Source organism: Vombatus ursinus, unplaced genomic scaffold (assembly GCF_900497805.2).
Source record: "Vombatus ursinus unplaced genomic scaffold, bare-nosed wombat genome assembly UNPS02010548.1, whole genome shotgun sequence".
Classification (NCBI taxonomy): domain Eukaryota; kingdom Metazoa; phylum Chordata; class Mammalia; order Diprotodontia; family Vombatidae; genus Vombatus; species Vombatus ursinus.
Genome location: NW_020950326.1, coordinates 7643296 through 7650570, shown reverse-complemented (window position 1 = coordinate 7650570; position 7275 = coordinate 7643296).

Sequence of the window (7275 nt, the reverse complement as noted above, 5' to 3'; positions counted from 1 at the left end):
GAGAGAGAGAGAGAGAGAGAGAGAGAGAGAGAGAGAGAGAGAGAGAGCAGAACAGTAGGGAATGGGGTTGAATCACCAGGTCCATCCAGATTCCTTTGGGAAGGGAAAGCAGTCTGAAAGAGAAAGAAAGCAAAAGAGACATGCAGGGAGAAACGGAGGGGAAAGGTCTGGGGGCTGGTAAAACGAGAAGTTTCTGCTAAAAGTCGACACACAAGTCTCTTGCTCCAGAACCTCCAAACCATCCCCGCCTCACAAGCTCCAAGTTTCTAGGCCCCTCTCTTCTCTTCCCCCTCCCTCCACGACTGCATCACCTTAGAAAGTAAGGGGGAGGAGGAGAGAAAGATATTTCTCCAAACCTCCAATCCCACTTTCTTCTCCAGGACAAAAACCCCACCACAGCAACCCTTAGGGCTTAAGCGACTGAGGGCTTGGTTTGGGGGTGTCTTCCAGGAGGAATTGCATTTTGAGGAATGCGACTGATGATACATGAAAGCTTCCCCGCCCCGTTTTTCTAATCTCTCAGAAAACGGATTTAAAAATTGGGGGGGGGAGGGGAAGCAAACTGGCCCGCAACGAAAAGGGAGACAGACCACCCCTCTCACATCGATGCACGTCGTCCGAGAATTTCAACTCCGAGACCCCTTTCCATTTTTCAGCTCCTCGCTGCCCAGCGTAACCCTAGCCCTAAACACGCCGGAGCCCCCAAAAAACACACAACAAAGTTTCCCCCCAAGCAATCTCGAGCCCCTTCCTGCCCGGCTCCCTCCCTCTCTACTCCGGTCCCCTACAGCCTATACCTGCAGGAGCCGAAAGGGTGAGGAGGGCTCAGAGGGCCGGGGCCGCCTAGCCCGAGCGCCCTTTGGGGAAATGCAGCATCCCTTCCATGCGCTCTTCTGCCCCCGCCTTGCCCGGACACTGCCGGGGAAACAGAATGAAAGGCTTTTTTTCTTTTCTTTTCTTTTTTTCTTTAAAGAAAGAAAAAGGCAAATGTAACTTTACCAAGGAAGAGAAAAGTTTGCTCTATAATGCAGGTGTCTGTTCTGGCGTAGGGCTGCAGCTCCTGCCCCCCATCCCAACTTTGCTGTGCGATCCGAGGCAGGCTGGCTGGCTGGGTGGCTAGAGGGCGGGGGTAGCACTGGGGCGGGGGGCGGAGGAGGAGGGGACCGGGGAGGGGGGCGGGCGTGAAGATCCTACTGTCTTCCCTTCGCCTTCTCGCCGAGGCTGCCGCGCTACTCCTGCCCTCTTCTCTTCCTCCTCCTCCTCCTCCTCCTCCTCCTCCTCCTCCTCCTCCTCTCTCCTCCTCCCCCCCCCCGCCTCCCCGAAGTCTCATTGATGGGAGTTTTTTTTAAAAGTCTGCTGCTGTTGCTGGCTCATTCCTGCACTTTTGCTATCCATCATCTACATCTAAGATATAGACAGACATTTCTCTCTCTCTCTCTCTCTCTCTCTCTCTCTCTCTCTCTCTCTCTCTCTCTCTCTCTCACACACACACACACACACACACACACACAGAACACCCGGGCGCGCGCATACAACACATGCACACACACTTCCTCACTCACACAGACACACACTGGCTGAAGTTTAGGAGGCCCAGCAGGGCAGGGATGAGAGGTGGAGGAGGGGTAGGGAAATGAAGAAGCTTTTTCCTTCCCAACACAGAAAAAATAAAGGGGGTGGTGTAACATAGAGGAAAAGTTGGAGAAGAGAAGAAGAAAACAAAGGAAAGAAGGAAGGAAGGAAGGAAAGAAGAAAGAAAGTGTTCTCCCTCACTTTTTTTTAAAACAAGGGGGGTGGGGTGCTGTAGCTAACTCAAGTCAGATGATCTCCAGAGCAGAAATCCACCAACTGATCTGTTTTCAATCTAATCCTTCTCCTTCTCCATCTCCTCCTCCCCTCCCCCTCCCCCCCCCAAGTTGCACCATTTGCTATTCCAGATGGGCCCGACTCTTTTTTTATACATCGGAATGGAAAAGCAGAAATGGACAGCTCTGGGTCATGTAGCCCCCTCCTAACCTTCACCAAGTTGCTGATTTCCTGAGAACCTTAGGAAAGAGACACAAGGAGAAAGATGCAGGTGCCTGGAAGTTTGTTTCATTCTCACCTTTGGGTTCAGAGTGTCTAATTTTCCCCTTCTCCCCTCCCCCATTTACCAGCTTCCTTTATCAGTATCTTTGACATATTGTCATCTGAAATCTGTTGTGAAGAGAAAGCCTTCAAGATTTTGTTTTGTGTCTTTTTTTTTTTTTAACGATAGTATACTCTCTAGTTCTAGTTATGTCAACCAGATGGAAATAATCAGAAAACAACAACAGAGGAAAAAATAGAAAAAGAAAAATCTGACTAATATCTTTAAAATGGAGTGGGAGGTAAACAGGAGTGGAGGGGGACATTCTCAATCAAACTATTTTGTGATTTGGCTTGTTCTGATGAACTCCCATGACACACCATTTGAAGCACAAGAATGATTTTTTGTTTTTAAACAGTACACCTAGCTTGGAGATTCAGGTCACAAAACTGCCTGAAAGTTTGTGTAACTGTGAAGAATTCTCATTTCTATCCAGGTATGCCACCAACCTTTCCCATTGCCTCTCACACTTACCTTTTCTAATTTCATGAAATTGAGTTTATCAGTGGCTTCAAATGTAGTGGCAGAAGAAAACTGGTCCAGATAAATAAAACATATCATTTCCTTACTGCTAGAAAACCTTTTCAGAATATGTTGGTTGGTGGCTTTCTCTTTTTCCTTCCAGCCTTTCTTTCTGCAGTTGTATGTTGTTTTAAATGTAATTACAATAAACCCTGACAAATGCAACTTTCTCAACCTTAGGGGTGACCTTCATGTGCACTTATTAATGATCTAGTTGATCTGATTGCTTTTTTGTAAGTAGTTTTCTACATATCTCATCGAATCTCATCTCATCTCATCTCTCTCTCTCTTTCTCTCTGTCTCTCTCTCACGTGTGTGCGCGCAAGCACGCTCACACACACACACACACACACCCAACACTTTATTTAAAAAGGAAACCATTTTTAGTGACTCCAGCTTACAAGAACACAAGAAAAGGGAAACAATAAATTGGAGTAGCTTCCCTGAGCCTAAGAGAAAATGTGTTATATGCTTTTAGAATGATTAGATGCTAATTATGTTATCCCTAAAACACACTATCCATTTCTGGACCCTGCTTGAACAAAACCAGAAATGTACGTGTGTATGTATGTATATATGTGTGTGTGTATATACTCACAAACATGTGCATATATATATATATATGTGCTTCTGCTTATTGTGTATGTATGTGTGTGTGTAAGCTGAAAGGCAATGTATTTCTTAAGAAGAAAACATGTTTTGAGGAAATAGCTTTTAAAAATACATATGATCAAACTCACCACTCTTCAGTGTATTTATTTAAATTCTTTCTGGGCTTTCAGAATAGAGACTCCAAAGAAACAGAAAAAGTAAACTGAACCTTCCTTCTCTGACCCATTCTTTTTTTCAGGGACCTGTTTTGTACTTATTCATACACATCTTCCTCATTGTTGGAATATTAACAAGGTGGGCTGATTGTTCCAATTACTTTTCTTTCTTATTTGCTTCCTTTGCTTACAGAATTTATGAAAAGGTTAAAAAAAAACCCACCATTTGGGAATGTCACCTGTTTTTCTCCTATACCTAATGGATTCAACACCTAAGGGAATATTACCACTCAAATAACTTTTCCTGGACTTTTTATGAAGATGAAGATGGAAATGTTTCTTTGTTATTATGCTATTAGTAAAGAGTTAATTTTAAGATGGTTAAAGGTTTGGTAATGAAAAGTATGGGAAGTTTGGGATGAGTGAAGCCACAGTATAATGGAAAGAGAACTCATCTAAGATGTAGAAAATCTAAGTTCTATTCCCAGCTCAATCCATGTTTGGCTCCAATTCCATGTTTGATCTTTGACAAGCCTTTTAACCTCTCCCTGCCTCTGTTTTCTTCTCTATAAAACTAAGATAATACCTTCCCTACAGAGTTATAAGGATAAAATGAGATGTGTGTGAAAGTAAAGAAGTTTGAATGCTCTATAAAGTGTTATACAAGCATAAGTGAGTATTGTTTGTGTAACAAAAAAAATCACATGTTTGCTTAATGTCTTGGGCTCCCTACAAATTTCAGTCCAATATCTCCCTTCCCCTTTGGCAGATTTCATTTTCATAAGTGATTGCCCACAGTCATTGAAAATCCTGTCATCAAAGAAAGATTACATCAAAATACAGTGATGGCACTGGTCAGTATGCCGAAAATATTTTACTGGTCCAAAAAGCTTTACTAAAAGTTTTTACTTTTTAAAAACTTACAAACATTTGAAAAAAACTGACACCTTCTCCTCCCTTGTCTCCCATACTTGATCCTCTGCTCCATGATTCCCAAAGCCCCATTCCCTGTGCCACAACCCATGCCTATGAAGCACTGAGTCATCCTCAGTAGAGAATTTATACACTTGGCTGATCTACACCATGTGGCCCAGCACACATCTCTGGACTACTTGTTTGGGTCAGAAAATAAATTTGGGCATTGAAAAAGTATTTCATCAACAAGATTTCAGGCAAAGTTGAAGGATTATTGATGAAGAATATTGCCTATACCAACAAATGCATTCAGTGTGTTAATTTTGCTGAATTAATCTTTCCCTGCTTTCTTTTGAAAATCTTTCTTACATGGGTTGGCACAATGAGTAGGCAAGTGGGCAGGAATATATTCAGAAATAATGGTGATATAAATTCAAAAGGTACCAATAAAAATTTTTTAAAAAAGGGACTTAGTAATTGACCCTCAGTTATTTCAGAAATTTCTCTTAACCAGAACATGCCATTCCCAAGTAGTCAGTTAATCAAGATTTGAGTCATAACCATTTTCCTTTTTGTAAACAGCTGCACCTTTCATCTTAGGATCAAAAAGCACTTTTGTGAACAATAGGCTCATTTCTCACCTTTCTCTGTTGAGCTTTCTCAAACCAGCATGGAACAAGGTGTTCCAGCATGGAGCTGAGGCTTGAAGGAAAGAGGTAGTTTTAGCCAGTTCTCCATCAACCCCAACAATCCTTCCAGGAAGGTAGTTAGTTGGGGGGGGGGGTTTGGAAAGGAACTATCAACATCATTCCCATTGCAGGGATAGAGAAGTCAAGGTGCTTGAATGTGAGCTGACCAAAATAAACAACAGTTTGGAACTTTCTGTCTGCATAAGAGCAAATGATCAGTCTTTTTTTTTTTTCCTTCTGAATTGACAATTTGAATGCACTTAGCGAATCAGCTAGCTGTTTTGGTTTCATGTACCACCAACCTTAGTATTACTTTGGCATTAAGTAAATGGCAGAAATGAATTGGGTTGGATATTAAAAGCAAAGCAATACAATAATCTGACCTTTAAAATCATAGACAGCCTGCCTAAATGAAGTCCTTGCATTTTCATATGAGCTGGAAGGCAGACAGTCAGTCAGACACTATTCCATTTAGTCTGGGTCTATATAATGCTGGAGTAACCAGTTGAAAAGTGAAATTCAACCCAATAGCTATTTGGTATCACGTAGACCAGAAGGCTTCGTTTGTTTCACTGAATTTCCTTGAGTTTGTTTTTAGTCTTAGGTTTGTTTTGTTTCATTGTCGTTCTGTAAGTAAATTCAGCATTATATACATACACTGTAAGTCTGTTGGCTTTGCTTAGCTGTTTTTGCTTGTTACAAGGGATAGAGAAGGTAGACTGATGTAAAAACAAAAGACATCCCTAAGAAATTCAACAAATAAATAAATGGTCTTTTAAAATAAAGTTAATTCACTCAAAAGGCCTATGATCTCACAGTATTATAAACCAAGAAAGTACTTTAGAGGTCACCTAGCTGAATCTCTCATTTTTGAGAGGAAGAAATAAAGTCTAGGAGAAAGTGACCTACTCAAGGTCACCCAGGTAGTTAGTGGCAGAACCAGAATTGTAACGTAGATAATGCTGGCTGTCAGCCTAATGCCCTTTCCACTACACGATGTTGCAGAGTCCTGAACCAGGAAGGAAAGAAAAAATATAGAAGGATACTCTCTCTACTCTTAAGGAATTTACACCTCACTTAGGAGACACACATGCAGTAGGAGAAACAACAATCAGTGAGTATAAGCTGGCTACACAAATACTGAGGGGATAGGGTGCTGCAGAAGACAGGGGATGGAATTATGTACAGGTGACGGTCATGTCTATGTAAAGTATAATAAACAAATATAATCCACACTAGGTATTAGAAATCTTTAGAATGATTTCAATCTAACAGTGGCATACATTTTGTAAGAAAAGTCACACGCAGGGAACAATAAGACCAGGAAGGACCAGCCTGAAGAGTAGGTTAGTAGGCTGCCAGCGGCCACTGCTAGGGTGTGATTTTAGTAGTGCCAGGAATTATTATGCTCCCCCCCACACACACACACAAAGTCTCCCCAAATGGTTGACTGAAGTCTGAAACTCCACAGAGTCCTTCTTTTGGCTGGAGGCTTCTTCTTCTATGAAAATGTAAATACCCTTGGGAGGGGTAAAACATTAAACTTTATCTTCATGCAAAAACTTATCATTATTAGTGAGTCTTTCAGATCCTTTTCTGGTAACTGATTTTAATGGGAAACCAGAGAGAGGAGTATGAAGACACAGAGAAGAGGGACTGGAACAAGGGGTGGAGAAGATATAACTTAAGAGCCCAGAAAAACACAGCTGGAGGCACCAAAGACAAACTTTGCTTGCTCATAGTTTTCTCTTTGCAGCCTGAATCTCTGCTCTGTCACTCACAGCAACCTACCTGGAGAAGCCCTACGTGGGCTTATGCAGGGTTTGAACACCAGCTTTCCTGCTAAAGAAGCCACCAATAACATGTCTTTGAATGTAGTAGAGAGCATATAGAGCATACCCTGCAAAACTAGAACGAAAAAGGCAAGCTCAGGGCACTAGGACAATGCTTGTTTGAAACTAACTTTCCCCCATTTCATCGTTGCTCACTTAGGAACTTTGCAATCAAACAGCAAACATTTATTAAACTTCTATTATGTACCAGACACCATGCTATAAAGTAGGAAAACAAATGAAAACTCTTGCTTTCAAGGACCTTACCCAAACAGATGGCATTTTCTTAGCCAAATGAAAAGGGTATTCCCATTCACATATAACTACTAGACTTCAGACTTAGGATATTATGCATCTGTCTACCTTGTCTGCCTCTCTCTATCTCTGTCTCTCTGTGTCTCTGTCTGTCTCAGTCTTTCTCT